Genomic DNA, 15,881 nt, shown 5'->3' with positions numbered 1-15,881 from the left:
TATTGGATTTTGTGTCTTCTTGTTCTACCTGTGCGCGCGCAAAAGTTTCACATACACGTCCTGCAGGGTCTCTATTACCACTCGTCATTCCCAATAGACCGTGGACACATCTGTCAATGGATTTTATCACTGACTTACCTTTGTCTGCGGGTAAAACAGTTATTTTGGTAGTAGTGGACAGGTTTAGCAAAATGGTACACTTCATTGCGTTACCCGCACTACCTAATGCTAAGACTCTTGCTCAGGTATTCGTCAGTGAAATCGTGAAGCTTCACGGGGTCCCCTCCGATGTTGTTTCGGATCGGGGATACCCAGTTTATTTCTAAATTTTGGAAAGCTTTTTGTTCCCGTTTGGGGGTTCACTTGTCCTTTTCCTCAGCTTTCCATCCTCAGTCGAATGGACAGACTCAGCGTACCAACCAAAACCTTGAGACATATCTAAGATGTTTTGTGTCTGAAAACCAAGAGGTGTGGTCATCATATTTACCGTTAGCCGAGTTTGCCATAAATAATCGTCGTCAGGAATCCACTGGCAAGTCACCATTTCTTGGTGCATATAGTTTTCATCCCCAATTCTGTACTTTCAAAGAGGGGGGGTCTTCTGGGGTTCCCGAAGAGGAACGGTTTTCGTCAATCTCTCTCATCGGTGTGGCAGAAGGTGCAAGCTAACTTGAAAAATATGGGAGGTAAATACAAATGCATGGCCGATAAGAGACGGTCGCCAGGTCCGGACCTAGGAGTGAATGACTATGTGTGGTTGTCTACTAGGAATATTAAATTGAAGGTTCCCTCTTGGAAACTGGGTCCTAGGTTTATTGGCCCTTACAAAATTGTAGCCATCATCAACCCCGTGGCTTTTCGCCTGGAGTTACCTCAGACTTTTAAAATCCATAATGTTTTTCATAAGTCGTTACTCAAAAAATATGTTCCACCTCTAGAACTGTCACCGCTGCCACCCCCTCCTGTTGTCGTGGATGGTAATCTAGAATTTCAGATATCCAAAATTGTTAATTCTCGCCCGGGTCCGCCGCTCTCTTCAATATCTGGTGCATTGGAGGGGTTACAGTCCCGAGGAAAGAATGTGGGTTCCTGCGTCTGAGGTAAACGCCGACAGGCTAGTTCGGGTTTTTCATGCCTCTCATCCTGAGAGACCTGGTCCTGAGTGTCCGGAGTCCCCTTGTAGAGAGGGGGGTACTGTCACGAGGGTATCGAGAACCACGCCTGACTCCGTTATACCTGGGGTCAGGAAGTCGCAGCGGTTGGCTGCACGCTCTATGTAAGATAGGGCTGTTTCCTTATGGTGGCTTTCTGGGTTTGCTTTGCAAACCCTTTTGGCTCACTCAGGGATCCGTAGCTCCTTCTCCTCAGCTGTTCCTTGTCCAGCACTCCCAAACCTCCTTATATTCCCATCTCCCACTTCTCTGGTTGCCAGATATAGAGCTTTCTGCCTGGACATCTATTCTGACCCACTGGAGCTGTGTTGCTGCGTTCTCTGGTTGTTGGTCCAGAACGCTACCCTCCGGATCCCTGTTGGACCTTTGTGGTCTATTGTGGTCGCCCACCTGGGTGTATGTGTTTGTCTGTTTTGTCTGTCCTCTCCCTGGTGTTTCCCTCTTAGTGACAGTGGTGCGGACTAGCGATCCCACCGGCCCGTTCACTATCTAGGGCTCATTCTAGGGAAAGCCAGGGTTTAGGCACGTGATCGCCGCACGGGTGAGGAACCCGTCTAGGGACGTCAGGGCAGTCAGGTGCCAGCCGCAAGGTGAGTTAGGGGTCACCACCTTTCCCTCTCCCTTGGGCAGGGCTTTCCCTTTTCCCTCCCTGTGTGTGACGCCGGTCATTACAGAGACGTATGAGTGGTCCGGACCTGAGAGTGGGTGATTCTGTGTGGCTGTCTACAAGAAACATTAAACTTAAGGTACCTTCTTGGAAGTTGGGACCAAGATTTATTGGTCCATATAAGATCACTGCCATTGTTAACCCTGTAGCCTTCCGTCTTGAACTTCCTCAGGCATTGAAAATCCATAACGTATTTCATAAATCGTTGCTAAAGAAATGTGTCGAACCTGTTGAGCCGTCCTCCTTGCCTCCCGCTCCTGTCATGGTGGACGGCAATTTGGAGTTTCAGATCAGCAGGATTGTGGACTCCTGAGTTCTCCGGAGATCCCTCCAGTATCTCGTTCATTGGAGAGGGTACGGACCAGAGGAGAGGATGTGGGTTCCACCGACCGATGTTAATGCTAGTCGTCTGGTGAGAGCATTCCACAGAGCTCATCCTGATAAGGTTGGCCCTGTGTGCCCGGAGGTCACCCGTAGAAGGGGGGGTACTGTCACATCTGTGACAGGTCCCAGAAGGTCTGAAAGATTATCTGCACATTAGTGATCTGACAGCCTCTTTTGGTCTTGGTTTCACTTTGTCTGTGTGTTGCTTGTATGTCCACACCTCCTGTTCAGGTGTGGATCATGTGACCTTTACCTCCCCCTATTTAGTCTGACTTTACCCATCACTTCTTGCTCTGGATAGCTTCATTTGGTTTTTGGAAGAGCTGGAGTGTGGTTCTAGTTGAAGTCCTGTTCATCCTTCATCCATAATCCATCAGCCTCAGAAGTTAACCGCTTCACGTCCGCCCATAGACTATAAACGTCCTATGGGTGGACGTCTATTTCTGACAGCACGTTTTAAAACGTCCTGTCAGAAATAGCAGCTGCACGCTAATCGTGCAGCTGCTGATCGGGTTGCCCGCTGTCAGTGACAGCAGGGCAACCCTAAGACAAGGCAGGGACAGTTCCCAGGTGTCCCTGCCTTCACGATCGCTGCAGACAGAGCGCTCACCGAGCGCTGTGTCTGCAGAGAAGGAAGCGCTGTGCGCTTCCTGTTCCGGCCCGGCGGTCATGTGACCGCCGTGACCGGAGTGTGCAGGAGCTGTGTGAGGTCTCTCAGAGACCTCGATCAGCCCTGCACTGAGGCTGCACAGCGCTGTATACTGCTGTACAGCCTCTATAGGGGTGCATTTGTCCTGTAACTGGGGCTCCTATGTCAGCCCTGCACTGAGGCTGTACAGCGCTGGATTGCTGCTGTACAGCCTCTATAGGGGTGTATTTGTCCTGTAACTGGGGCTACTATGTCAGCCCCAGTTACAGGAGAAATCAACAGTGAAAAAAAAAAAGAAAAAGTGAAGCAAATGTCCCCCAGAGGTCTTGTATGACCTTATGGGGGACGAAAAGTGTAAAAAAAAAATAAAGGGTTGAAAAAATAAAATAAAATAAAGTTTCACATGTAAAAAAAAAAAAAGTTCCCAAGTAAGGAACAAAAAAAAAAAAATTAAAAATAGAAAAAATAAAATAAAATAGACATATTTGGTATTGCCGCGTCCGTAAAAACCAGCTCTATAAAAATATCACATGACCTAACCCCTCGGGTGAACACCGTAAAAAAACCCCAAAAAAACTGTGTCAAAACAAGCAATTTTTGTCACCTTGCATCACAAAAGGTGCAACACCAAGTGATCAAAAATGTGTATGTCCCACAAAATAGTACCAATAAAACCGTCACCTCATCCCGCAAAAAATGAGCCCCTACATAAGAAAATCTCTCAAAAAATAAAAAAAACTATAGCTCTCAGAACATGGACACATTAAAACATAATTTTTTTGTTTCAAAAATGCTATTATTGTGTAAAACTTTAATAAATGAGAAAAAGTATACATATTAGGTATCGCCACGTCCGTAACAATCTGCTCTATAAAAATGTCACTTGACTGAACCCCTCAGGTGAACGCTGTAAAAATAAATAAATAGAAACTGTGCTAAAACAACCAATTTTTTGGTCACCTTGCCCCATAAAGTGTTATAATGAATGATCAAAAAATCATATGTACCCAAAAATAGTACTAATAAAACTGGCACCTTATCCCCTAGTTTCCAAAATGGGGTCACTTCTTGGGAGTTTCTACTGTAAGGGTGCATCAGGGGGCTTCAAATGGGACATGGCATCTAAAAACCATGTGGAGTTCCTTTTCTTCTGCGCCCTGCCGTGTGCCCATACAGCAGTTTATGACCACATGTGGGGTGTTTCTGTAAACCGCAGAATCAGGGTAATAAATATTGAGTTTTGTTTGGCTGTTAACCATCGATATGTTAAAGAAAAAAATTTATTAAAATGGAAAATCTGCCAAAAAAGTGAAATTTAAAAATTTGATCTCCATTTTCCTTTAATTCTTGTGGAACGCCTAAAGGGTTAACAAAGTTTGTAAAATCGGTTTTGAATACCTTGAGGGGTGTAGTTTCTACAATGGGGTCATTTATGGGGGTATCCACTATGTAGGCCCCACAAAGTGACTTCAGACCTGAACTGGTCCTTATAAAGTGGGTTTTGGCAATTTTCTTATAAATTTGAAGAATTGCTTCTAAACTTCTAAGCCTTCTAACGTCCTAAAAAAATAAAATGACATTTCCAAAATGATGCCAAAATAAAGTAGACATATGGGGAATGTTAAATAATAAATATTTTATGAGGTATCACTTTCTGTTTTAAAAGCAGAGAAATTGAAATTTAGAAAATTGCGAATTTTTGAAATTTTTGGGTAAATTTGGGATTTTTTCATAAATAAAGGTGAAATATTTTGACTCAAATTTATGATTATCATGAAGTACAATGTGTCACGAGAAAACAATCTCTGAATGAATTGGATAAATAAAGGCGTTCCAAAGTTATTACCACATAAAGTGAGATATGTCAGTTTTGCAAAATTTGGCCTGGTCAGGAAGGGGGCAAATGGCCCAGATGGGAAGTGGTTAAGTGTTTCGCTTGTTGTATTTTGTATTTCCCTCCACCTTTGTTGTTTACTAGGCCTCAGCGTGACGCTGGTTCCTTCACCAGGGAAGGAGCGGGTTGTCTCTGCCCTGTCATTACCATTAGGGCATCCGAGGGCCACCAGGGTTTTCTAGGTTCCTGTGTATGGGCATCTCTACCATCGAGAGGTGCCCATACGGATTGGAGTTAGGGCCAGGAGCAGGGTTTTATAGGTGGTGACCCTTTTCCTTCCAAAGCGGTGAGGCCTAGTGTCTTTCCCCTTCCTTCTTGTTGTCTTTTGGTGTTCTCCCCTACTACATCTGTGACAGCAGATCTCAGTGTGGTGAAGCTATAGTACATAGTGTATATGATATGTAGATGCTAGGACACAGCTCTGCCCTCAGCATGTCTTTCCTATATTTATAAGATAACACATATTACTGGTGTCTGTATAATCATACATTGTGCCTGTGACTAAAGCAGTGATATGTAGATTATCTTTCTGAGCAGATATCTGGGTCATGGCACCAAAATGTTGTTAAGGCGAGTGATGATGAAAAATGATGAATGAGGATGGCAGCAATCCTCAGTTCTTTTCCAGAGATGAAGCTTTATTCCGATTATCAGGCCCAGAAACAGCAAGGTTTATAGCTCTTATGATGAATGAACCGACTAATACGCAAAATGATAACCTCAGTCCATTCTCCTCAGTCCATTCACCCATAACCTTCCTTCTTGTCCCACGTGGAGGACATCTAATTGGCGAATACAAAATTTCAAACCTAAACACAAGTCTATTGGCCGTTTTAAAACTAAACTGATCTTCTGATTGGTTGATTGTCTAATCCTGTTAAGTGGTGGCCGTTGTAAAACTTAAAATGCAGAGGAAAATGTCCAGGTGCTTCTGTGTAGAAACAGTTCCTACAGTGGACAGAAAACATTTTTGCAAAAAAGGATCTTTATCTTTCCAATCTCCCCTCTAGACATCACCTAGGAGTAGTAAACAGCTTCTGGCTGTAACCTGATTAAATGTCCTCCAATGTTAGATCCATGTAATGGCCATGTCTCAATATCGTACTGTATATATTCCATATACCAGCACTCATCTGTGATATCAGTTAGGAGCTCCATTGAGCCTCCGGTCAGTCACCTGTTTTGTAACCTTGCTCTGGGAAGCAGGTTGTGCTGTATATATGACCCGTCCACTGTGTGCCCGACTGCTGGGTCAAGGCCGTGCATGTATAATCTCTGGTACTGGCATCTCTGCTGAGTACACATGTACTGGGCGGCTGCAGATTTCAAGGAGAACAATCACATCGTTTCATATAGAGAGAAGCCAGTGGTCCTAAAAAGTGGGCTCTGGTTCCTGTGGGTCCCACAGATCTCTAGAATGATGGGTACAAGCAAGCAAAAGGGTCACTAACCATAAACACCATAGCAGCGTTATAAGAGGAGCGGCGGATATCAGTCTCATATGATGTAATGTCTCTGGAGGTTATATCAGTGCTGGAGCGTTATAAGAGGAGCGGCGGATATCAGTCTCATATGATGTAATGTCTCTGGAGGTTATATCAGTGCTGGAGCGTTATAAGAGTAGCGGCTGATATCAGTCACATGTGATGTAATGTCTGGAGGTTATATCAGCGCTGGAGCGTTATAAGAGGAGCGGCTGATATCAGTCTCATATGATGTAATGTCTGGAGGTTATATCAGCACTGGAGCGTTATAAGAGGAGCGGCTGATATCAGTCACATGTGATGTAATGTCTCTGGAGGTTATATCAGTACTGGAGCGTTATAAGAGGAGCGGCTGATATCAGTCACATGATGTAATGTCTCTGGAGGTTATATCAGTGCTGGAGCGTTATAAGAGGAGCGGCTGATATCAGTCACATATGATGTAATGTCTCTGGAGCGTTATAAGAGCAGCGGCTGATATCAGTCACATGTGATGTAATGTCTGGAGGTTATATCAGGGCTGGAGCGTTATAAGAGGAGCGGCTGATATCAGTCACATGTGATGTAATGTCTCTGGAGCGTTATAAGAGCAGCGGCTGATATCAGTCTCATATGATGTAATGTCTCTGGAGGTTATATCAGCGCTGGAGCGTTATAAGAGGAGCGGCTGATATCAGTCACATATGATGTAATGTCTCTGGAGGTTATATCAGTACTGGAGCGTTATAAGAGGAGCGGCTGATATCAGTCACATATGATGTAATGTCTGGAGGTTATATCAGTACTGGAGCGTTATAAGAGGAGCGGCTGATATCAGTCACATATGATGTAATGTCTCTAGGGGTTATATCAGCGCTGGAGCGTTATAAGAGGAGCGGCCGATATCAGTCACATAGGATGTAATGTCTCTGGAGGTTATATCAGTACTGGAGCATTATAAGAGGAGCGTCTGATATCAGTCACATATGATGTAATGTCTCTGGAGGTTATATCAGTGCTGGAGCGTTATAAGAGGAGCGGCTGATATCAGTCACATATGATGTAATGTCTCTGGAGGTTATATCAGTACTGGAGCGTTATAAGAGGAGCGGCTGATATCAGTCCCATATGATGTAATGTCTCTGGAGGTTATATCAGTCCTGGAGCGTTATAAGAGGAGCGGCTGATATCAGTCACATGATGTAATGTCTCTGGAGGTTATATCAGTGCTGGAGCGTTATAAGAGGAGCGGCTGATATCAGTCACATGTGATGTAATGTCTCTGGAGGTTATATCAGTACTGGAGCGTTATAAGAGTAGCGGCTGATATCAGTCACATGTGATGTAATGTCTGGAGGTTATATCAGCGCTGGAGCGTTATAAGAGGAGCGGCTGATATCAGTCACATGTGATGTAATGTCTCTGGAGGTTATATCAGCGCTGGAGCGTTATAAGAGGAGCGGCTGATATCAGTCACATATGATGTAATGTCTCTGGAGGTTATATCAGTACTGGAGCGTTATAAGAGGAGCGGCTGATATCAGTCACATGATGTAATGTCTCTGGAGGTTATATCAGTGCTGGAGCGTTATAAGAGGAGCGGCTGATATCAGTCACATGTGATGTAATGTCTGGAGGTTATATCAGGGCTGGAGCGTTATAAGAGGAGCGGCTGATATCAGTCACATGTGATGTAATGTCTCTGGAGCGTTATAAGAGCAGCGGCTGATATCAGTCTCATATGATGTAATGTCTCTGGAGGTTATATCAGTACTGGAGCGTTATAAGAGGAGCGGCTGATATCAGTCACATATGATGTAATGTCTGGAGGTTATATCAGTACTGGAGCGTTATAAGAGGAGCGGCTGATATCAGTCACATATGATGTAATGTCTCTGGGGGTTATATCAGCGCTGGAGCGTTATAAGAGGAGCGGCCGATATCAGTCACATAGGATGTAATGTCTCTGGAGGTTATATCAGTACTGGAGCGTTATAAGAGGAGCGGCTGATATCAGTCACATGTGATGTAATGTCTGGAGGTTATATCAGTGCTGGAGCGTTATAAGAGGAGCGGCTGATATCAGTCACATGTGATGTAATGTCTCTGGAGGTTATATCAGCGCTGGAGCGTTATAAGAGGAGCGGCTGATATCAGTCACATATGATGTAATGTCTCTGGAGGTTATATCAGTGCTGGAGCGTTATAAGAGGAGCGGCTGATATCAGTCACATGTGATGTAATGTCTCTGGAGGTTATATCAGCGCTGGAGCGTTATAAGAGGAGCGGCTGATATCAGTCACATAGGATGTAATGTCTCTGGAGGTTATATCAGGGCTGGAGCGTTATAAGAGGAGCGGCTGATATCAGTCACATATGATGTAATGTCTCTGGAGGTTATATCAGGGCTGGAGCGTTATAAGAGCAGCGGCTGATATCAGTCACATATGATGTAATGTCTCTGGAGGTTATATCAGGGCTGGAGCGTTATAAGAGGAGCGGCTGATATCAGTCTCATATGATGTAATGTCTCTGGAGGTTATATCAGTACTGGAGCGTTATAAGAGGAGCGGCTGGTTATATCAGCGCTGGAGCGTTATAAGAGGAGCGGCTGATATCAGTCACATATGATGTAATGTCTCTGGAGGTTATATCAGTACTGGAGCGTTATAAGAGGAGCGGCTGATATCAGTCTCATATGATGTAATGTCTCTGGAGGTTATATCAGTACTGGAGCGTTATAAGAGGAGCGGCTGATATCAGTCACATATGATGTAATGTCTCTGGAGGTTATATCAGCGCTGGAGCGTTATAAGAGGAGCGGCTGATATCAGTCACATATGATGTAATGTCTCTGGAGGTTATATCAGCGCTGGAGCGTTATAAGAGGAGCGGCGGATATCAGTCTCATATGATGTAATGTCTCTGGAGGTTATATCAGCGCTGGAGCGTTATAAGAGGAGCGGCTGATATCAGTCACATATGATGTAATGTCTCTGGAGGTTATATCAGCGCTGGAGCGTTATAAGAGGAGCGGCGGATATCAGTCTCATATGATGTAATGTCTCTGGAGGTTATATCAGCGCTGGAGCGTTATAAGAGGAGCGGCTGATATCAGTCTCATATGATGTAATGTCTGGAGGTTATATCAGCACTGGAGCGTTATAAGAGGAGCGGCTGATATCAGTCACATATGATGTAATGTCTCTGGAGTGTTATATCAGTACTGGAGCGTTATAAGAGGAGTGGCTGATATCAGTCACATATGATGTAATGTCTCTGGAGGTTATATCAGTGCTGGAGCGTTATAAGAGGAGCGGCTGATATCAGTCTCATATGATGTAATGTCTGGAGGTTATATCAGGGCTGGAGCGTTATAAGAGCAGAGGCTGATATCAGTCCCATATGATGTAATGTCTCTGGAGGTTATATCAGTGCTGGAGCGTTATAAGAGGAGCGGCGGATATCAGTCACATATGATGTAATGTCTCTGGAGTGTTATATCAGGGCTGGAGCGTTATAAGAGCAGCGGCTGATATCAGTCACATATGATGTAATGTCTCTGGAGGTTATATCAGGGCTGGAGCGTTATAAGAGGAGCGGCTGATATCAGTCACATATGATGTAATGTCTCTGGATGTTATATCAGTGCTGGAGCGTTATAAGAGGAGCGGCTGATATCAGTCACATATGATGTAATGTCTCTGGAGTGTTATATCAGTACTGGAGCGTTATAAGAGGAGTGGCTGATATCAGTCACATATGATGTAATGTCTCTGGAGTGTTATATCAGTACTGGAGCGTTATAAGAGGAGCGGCTGATATCAGTCACATATGATGTAATGTCTCTGGAGGTTATATCAGTGCTGGAGCGTTATAAGAGGAGCGGCTGATATCAGTCTCATATGATGTAATGTCTGGAGGTTATATCAGGGCTGGAGCGTTATAAGAGCAGAGGCTGATATCAGTCCCATATGATGTAATGTCTCTGGAGGTTATATCAGTGCTGGAGCGTTATAAGAGGAGCGGCGGATATCAGTCTCATATGATGTAATGTCTCTGGAGGTTATATCAGTGCTGGAGCGTTATAAGAGGAGCGGCGGATATCAGTCCCATATGATGTAATGTCTCTGGAGGTTATATCAGTACTGGAGCGTTATAAGAGCAGCGGCTGATATCAGTCACATATGATGTAATGTCTCTGGAGTGTTATATCAGTGCTGGAGCGTTATAAGAGGAGCGGCGGATATCAGTCTCATATGATGTAATGTCTCTGGAGGTTATATCAGTGCTGGAGCGTTATAAGAGGAGCGCCTGATATCAGTCCCATATGATGTAATGTCTCTGGAGGTTATATCAGGACTGGAGCGTTATAAGAGGATCGGCTGATATCAGTCACATATGATGTAATGTCTCTGGAGTGTTATATCAGGGCTGGAGCGTTATAAGAGCAGCGGCTGATATCAGTCACATATGATGTAATGTCTCTGGAGGTTATATCAGTGCTGGAGCGTTATAAGAGGAGCGGCTGATATCAGTCACATATGATGTAATGTCTCTGGAGTGTTATATCAGGGCTGGAGCGTTATAAGAGCAGCGGCTGATATCAGTCACATATGATGTAATGTCTCTGGAGGTTATATCAGTGCTGGAGCGTTATAAGAGGAGCGGCGGATATCAGTCTCATATGATGTAATGTCTCGAGGTTATATCAGTGCTGGAGCGTTATAAGAGGAGCGGCGGATATCAGTCTCATATGATGTAATGTCTCTGGAGGTTATATCAGTGCTGGAGCGTTATAAGAGGAGCGCCTGATATCAGTCCCATATGATGTAATGTCTCTGGAGGTTATATCAGGACTGGAGCGTTATAAGAGGAGCGGCTGATATCAGTCACATATGATGTAATGTCTCTGGAGTGTTATATCAGGGCTGGAGCGTTATAAGAGCAGCGGCTGATATCAGTCACATATGATGTAATGTCTCTGGAGGTTATATCAGTGCTGGAGCGTTATAAGAGGAGTGGCTGATATCAGTCACATATGATGTAATGTCTCTGGAGGTTATATCAGTGCTGGAGCGTTATAAGAGCAGCGGCTGATATCAGTCACATATGATGTAATGTCTCGAGGTTATATCAGTGCTGGAGCGTTATAAGAGGAGCGGCTGATATCAGTCACATATGATGTAATGTCTCTGGAGGTTATATCAGTGCTGGAGCGTTATAAGAGCAGCGGCTGATATCAGTCACATATGATGTAATGTCTGGAGGTTATATCAGCGCTGGAGCGTTATAAGAGGAGCGGCTGATATCAGTCACATGATGTAATGTCTCTGGAGGTTATATCAGTACTGGAGCGTTATAAGAGGAGCGGCTGATATCAGTCACATATGATGTAATGTCTCTGGAGTGTTATAAGAGCAGCGGCGGATATCAGTCCCATATGATGTAATGTCTCTGGAGGTTATATCAGGACTGGAGCGTTATAAGAGCAGCGGCTGATATCAGTCACATATGATGTAATGTCTCTGGAGTGTTATATCAGGGCTGGAGCGTTATAAGAGCAGCGGCTGATATCAGTCACATATGATGTAATGTCTCTGGAGGTTATATCAGTGCTGGAGCGTTATAAGAGGAGCGGCTGATATCAGTCACATATGATGTAATGTCTCTGGAGTGTTATATCAGGGCTGGAGCGTTATAAGAGCAGCGGCTGATATCAGTCACATATGATGTAATGTCTGGAGGTTATATCAGCACTGGAGCGTTATAAGAGGAGCGGCTGATATCAGTCACATGATGTAATGTCTCTGGAGGTTATATCAGTACTGGAGCGTTATAAGAGGAGCGGCTGATATCAGTCACATATGATGTAATGTCTCTGGAGTGTTATAAGAGGAGAATCTTACAACGGTGTCGCTGATCGGGAATGAATTCCAATATTTTGCAATTAATAAATATACATTATAATTTGTAAATAATAAAGGTTTCATTTTTTTATACTGTATATATCATTCTAGTGACCCAGTATCTCATTGCTCAGAGTCTGTTTTGCCTGAAGTTGTGATTTTGCGCATCAGCAGTCCCAGGATGGACGTCCCGGGCAGATGCCGTAAATTTCCAGCTCTTCCACAATCATGTGATCCTGGAGCTTTGGGCGATCAGGGAGCATAAACCTTCATATCTTCTCCAGCTACAGATGCAGCTCGGATATTACAGCATTCTCCCAAAATTCCTTGCACTGCTCTGTTCATCCTGGTCTTCCTGGTCCATGAATAGAATGCAAGAATTACAGTGAATACTGACACAAGAAGAATCTTGAGGAGACAGCGAGGGATGTAGTATGACATAATGATGTAGACTTGCTTGGCGGTCAGGGTCTGCATAAAGCTCCGTGCGGACATTATAATAGCGTCACGTATGTGCTCAGATATAGCACTGTACATTATAATACTGCCATGTATGTGCTCAGATATAGCAGTGTACACATATCCTGAGCCATCTGATACTTTGTGGCTCATGAAACACAGATCCATTGTTTCACTGGTCACATGAGCTTCTCTTTAGTACATGAATGCTACTTTTTATATAATTTGTCTTAAAGTGACAGCGCCCTGAACACACAGTCATTCTTTAGAAATGTGACCGCAAATCCAGGGACTTTCTATAGTGAAGTCCAGATAGAAGAAACCATTCAATAAAATGGTGACCGCAGAATGACTGCCAGGGACGTGCAGAAGAACTACAGGTCCCAGCATTGTACTGTGAAACCTACTCATAGTCACTATTACTCCTCCATACTCGTCAGCGGGTGATAATTATTCTACAAGAACTTGATGGTGATGCAGAGAGGAGCAGTGTTACACAGGACCTCCTTATCTCAGCTGCTGCAGAACCTCCTAATACACACCTCAGCTGCTGCACAACCTCCTAATACACCTCAGCTGCTGCACAACCTCCTAATACACACCTCAGCTGCTGCAGAACCTCCTAATACACACCTCAGCTGCTGCACAACCTCCTCATACACATCTCATCTTCTGCAGAACCTCCTAATACACACCTCATCTTCTGCAGAACCTCCTAATACACACCTCAGCTGATGCACAACCTCCTCATACACACCTCAGCTGCTGCACAAGCTCCTAATACACACCTCATCTTCTGCACAACCTCCTAATACACACCTCAGCTGCTGCAGAACCTCCTAATACATACCTCATCTTCTGCAGAACCTCCTAATACACACCTCAGCTGCTGCACAACCTCCTAATACACACCTCATCTTCTGCAGAACCTCCTAATACACACCTCAGCTGATGCACAACCTCCTCATACACACCTCAGCTGCTGCACAACCTCCTAATACACACCTCAGCTGATGCACAACCTCCTCATACACACCTCAGCTGCTGCAGAACCTCCTAATACACACCTCAGCTGCTGCACAATCTCCTAATACATACCTCATCTTCTGCAGAACCTCCTAATACACACCTCAGCTGATGCACAACCTCCTCATACACACCTCAGCTGCTGCACAACCTCCTAATACACACCTCATCTTCTGCAGAACCTCCTAATACACACCTCAGCTGCTGCAGAACCTCCTAATACACACCTCAGCTGCTGCACAACCTCCTCATACACATCTCATCTTCTGCAGAACCTCCTAATACACACCTCATCTTCTGCAGAACCTCCTAATACACACCTCAGCTGATGCACAACCTCCTCATACACACCTCAGCTGCTGCACAAGCTCCTAATACACACCTCATCTTCTGCACAACCTCCTAATACACACCTCAGCTGCTGCAGAACCTCCTAATACATACCTCATCTTCTGCAGAACCTCCTAATACACACCTCAGCTGCTGCACAACCTCCTAATACACACCTCATCTTCTGCAGAACCTCCTAATACACACCTCAGCTGATGCACAACCTCCTCATACACACCTCAGCTGCTGCACAACCTCCTAATACACACCTCAGCTGATGCACAACCTCCTCATACACACCTCAGCTGCTGCAGAACCTCCTAATACACACCTCAGCTGCTGCACAATCTCCTAATACATACCTCATCTTCTGCAGAACCTCCTAATACACACCTCAGCTGATGCACAACCTCCTCATACACACCTCAGCTGCTGCAGAACCTCCTAATACACACCTCAGCTGCTGCACAACCTCCTAATACACACCTCAGCTGATGCACAACCTCCTCATACACACCTCAGCTGCTGCAGAACCTCCTAATACACACCTCAGCTGCTGCACAATCTCCTAATACATACCTCATCTTCTGCAGAACCTCCTAATACACACCTCAGCTGATGCACAACCTCCTCATACACACCTCAGCTGCTGCACAACCTCCTAATACATACCTCATCTTCTGCAGAACCTCCTAATACACACCTCAGCTGCTGCACAACCTCCTAATACACACCTCATCTTCTGCAGAACCTCATAATACACACCTCATCTTCTGCAGAACCTCCTAATACACACCTCAGCTGCTGCAGAACCTCCTAATACACACTCATCTTCTGCACAACCTCCTAATACACACCTCAGCTGCTGCAGAACCTCCTAATACACACCTCAGCTGCTGCACAACCTCCTAATACACACCTCAGCTGCTGCACAACCTCCTAATACATACCTCATCTTCCGCAGAACCTCCTAATACACACCTCAGCTGCTGCACAACCTCCTCATACACACCTCAGCTGCTGCAGAACCTCCTAATACACACTCATCTTCTGCACAACCTCCTAATACATACCTCAGCTGCTGCACAACCTCCTCATACACACTTCATCTTCTGCACAACCTCCTCATACACACCTCATCTTCTGCACAACCTCCTAATACACACCTCAGCTGCTGCAGAACCTCCTCATACACACCTCATCTTCTGCACAACCTCCTAATACACACCTCAGCTGCTGCACAACCTCCTAATACACACCTCAGCTGCTGTACAACCTCCTCATACACACCTCAGCTGCTGAAGTATTTGTAGCCTGCCGGTTATGTTACCATATTACTGTCATTATATTGATTATCTCTGTTTTTGCTCATTTCTTTCTGTGTATTTTGCAGGATCTGATTTCTTCCGGACCAGTCTCTCCCAGCACCAGAAGGATGATCGGATCTCTGCAGCCTATTGCTTTTTAACCACTTATCAAGGTAAGATGAGATGATGATTCTCATAAGGCGCTGTGGATTCCTGTCCATATGAAATAAGGTCTCAGCTACTGGGTGACAGACAGGGGCAGATTAGAGAGGATCCTACCCCCGAGGACTTGACAGTCTACAAGGGGACACACTCGGTCACCTTAATCCCAGGGGCCTGGTACCTGATTTTGCATACCATTAGGCAACTGGGATTTAGGGTCCCAAACCTGCCACATGTAACTTGTCTGAAGAGGAGTCCGGGCACAGGGAGCAGACGAAGCCAAGATCTGCACATTGGGTGCTGTCCTCTGCTTCAGTGGCACAGGCGCCCGATGCCCCCGGAGATCCCCTGGGAAGATGGATCTTCATTTACTAGACTTTGAGGGTTCGGTTTCATGTCTGGTCTGACTGGAATCCCAAACCAGGTTGAAGGTTCCTTTCCTGTCCTTGACCTTCAGTG

At 45.0% G+C, this 15,881-nt stretch overlaps 1 long non-coding RNA gene across 1 annotated transcript in view; it reads left to right on the top strand.

Annotated features, from left to right (window-relative positions):
• Positions 1 to 15,434, top strand: part of LOC120980479 — a 126,089-nt gene extending 110,655 nt beyond the window's left edge. Inside the window, exon 3 of the long non-coding RNA XR_005774531.1 lies at positions 15,347 to 15,434. This is a non-coding gene — a long non-coding RNA (uncharacterized LOC120980479). The remainder of the gene's footprint in view (positions 1 to 15,346) is intronic.
• Positions 15,435 to 15,881: the final 447 nt, after the last annotated feature.

The sequence above is a fragment of the Bufo bufo genome, chromosome 10 (genome assembly GCF_905171765.1).
Source record: "Bufo bufo chromosome 10, aBufBuf1.1, whole genome shotgun sequence".
NCBI classification, from domain to species: domain Eukaryota; kingdom Metazoa; phylum Chordata; class Amphibia; order Anura; family Bufonidae; genus Bufo; species Bufo bufo.
This window is presented reverse-complemented; position numbering and strand designations above follow the sequence as displayed.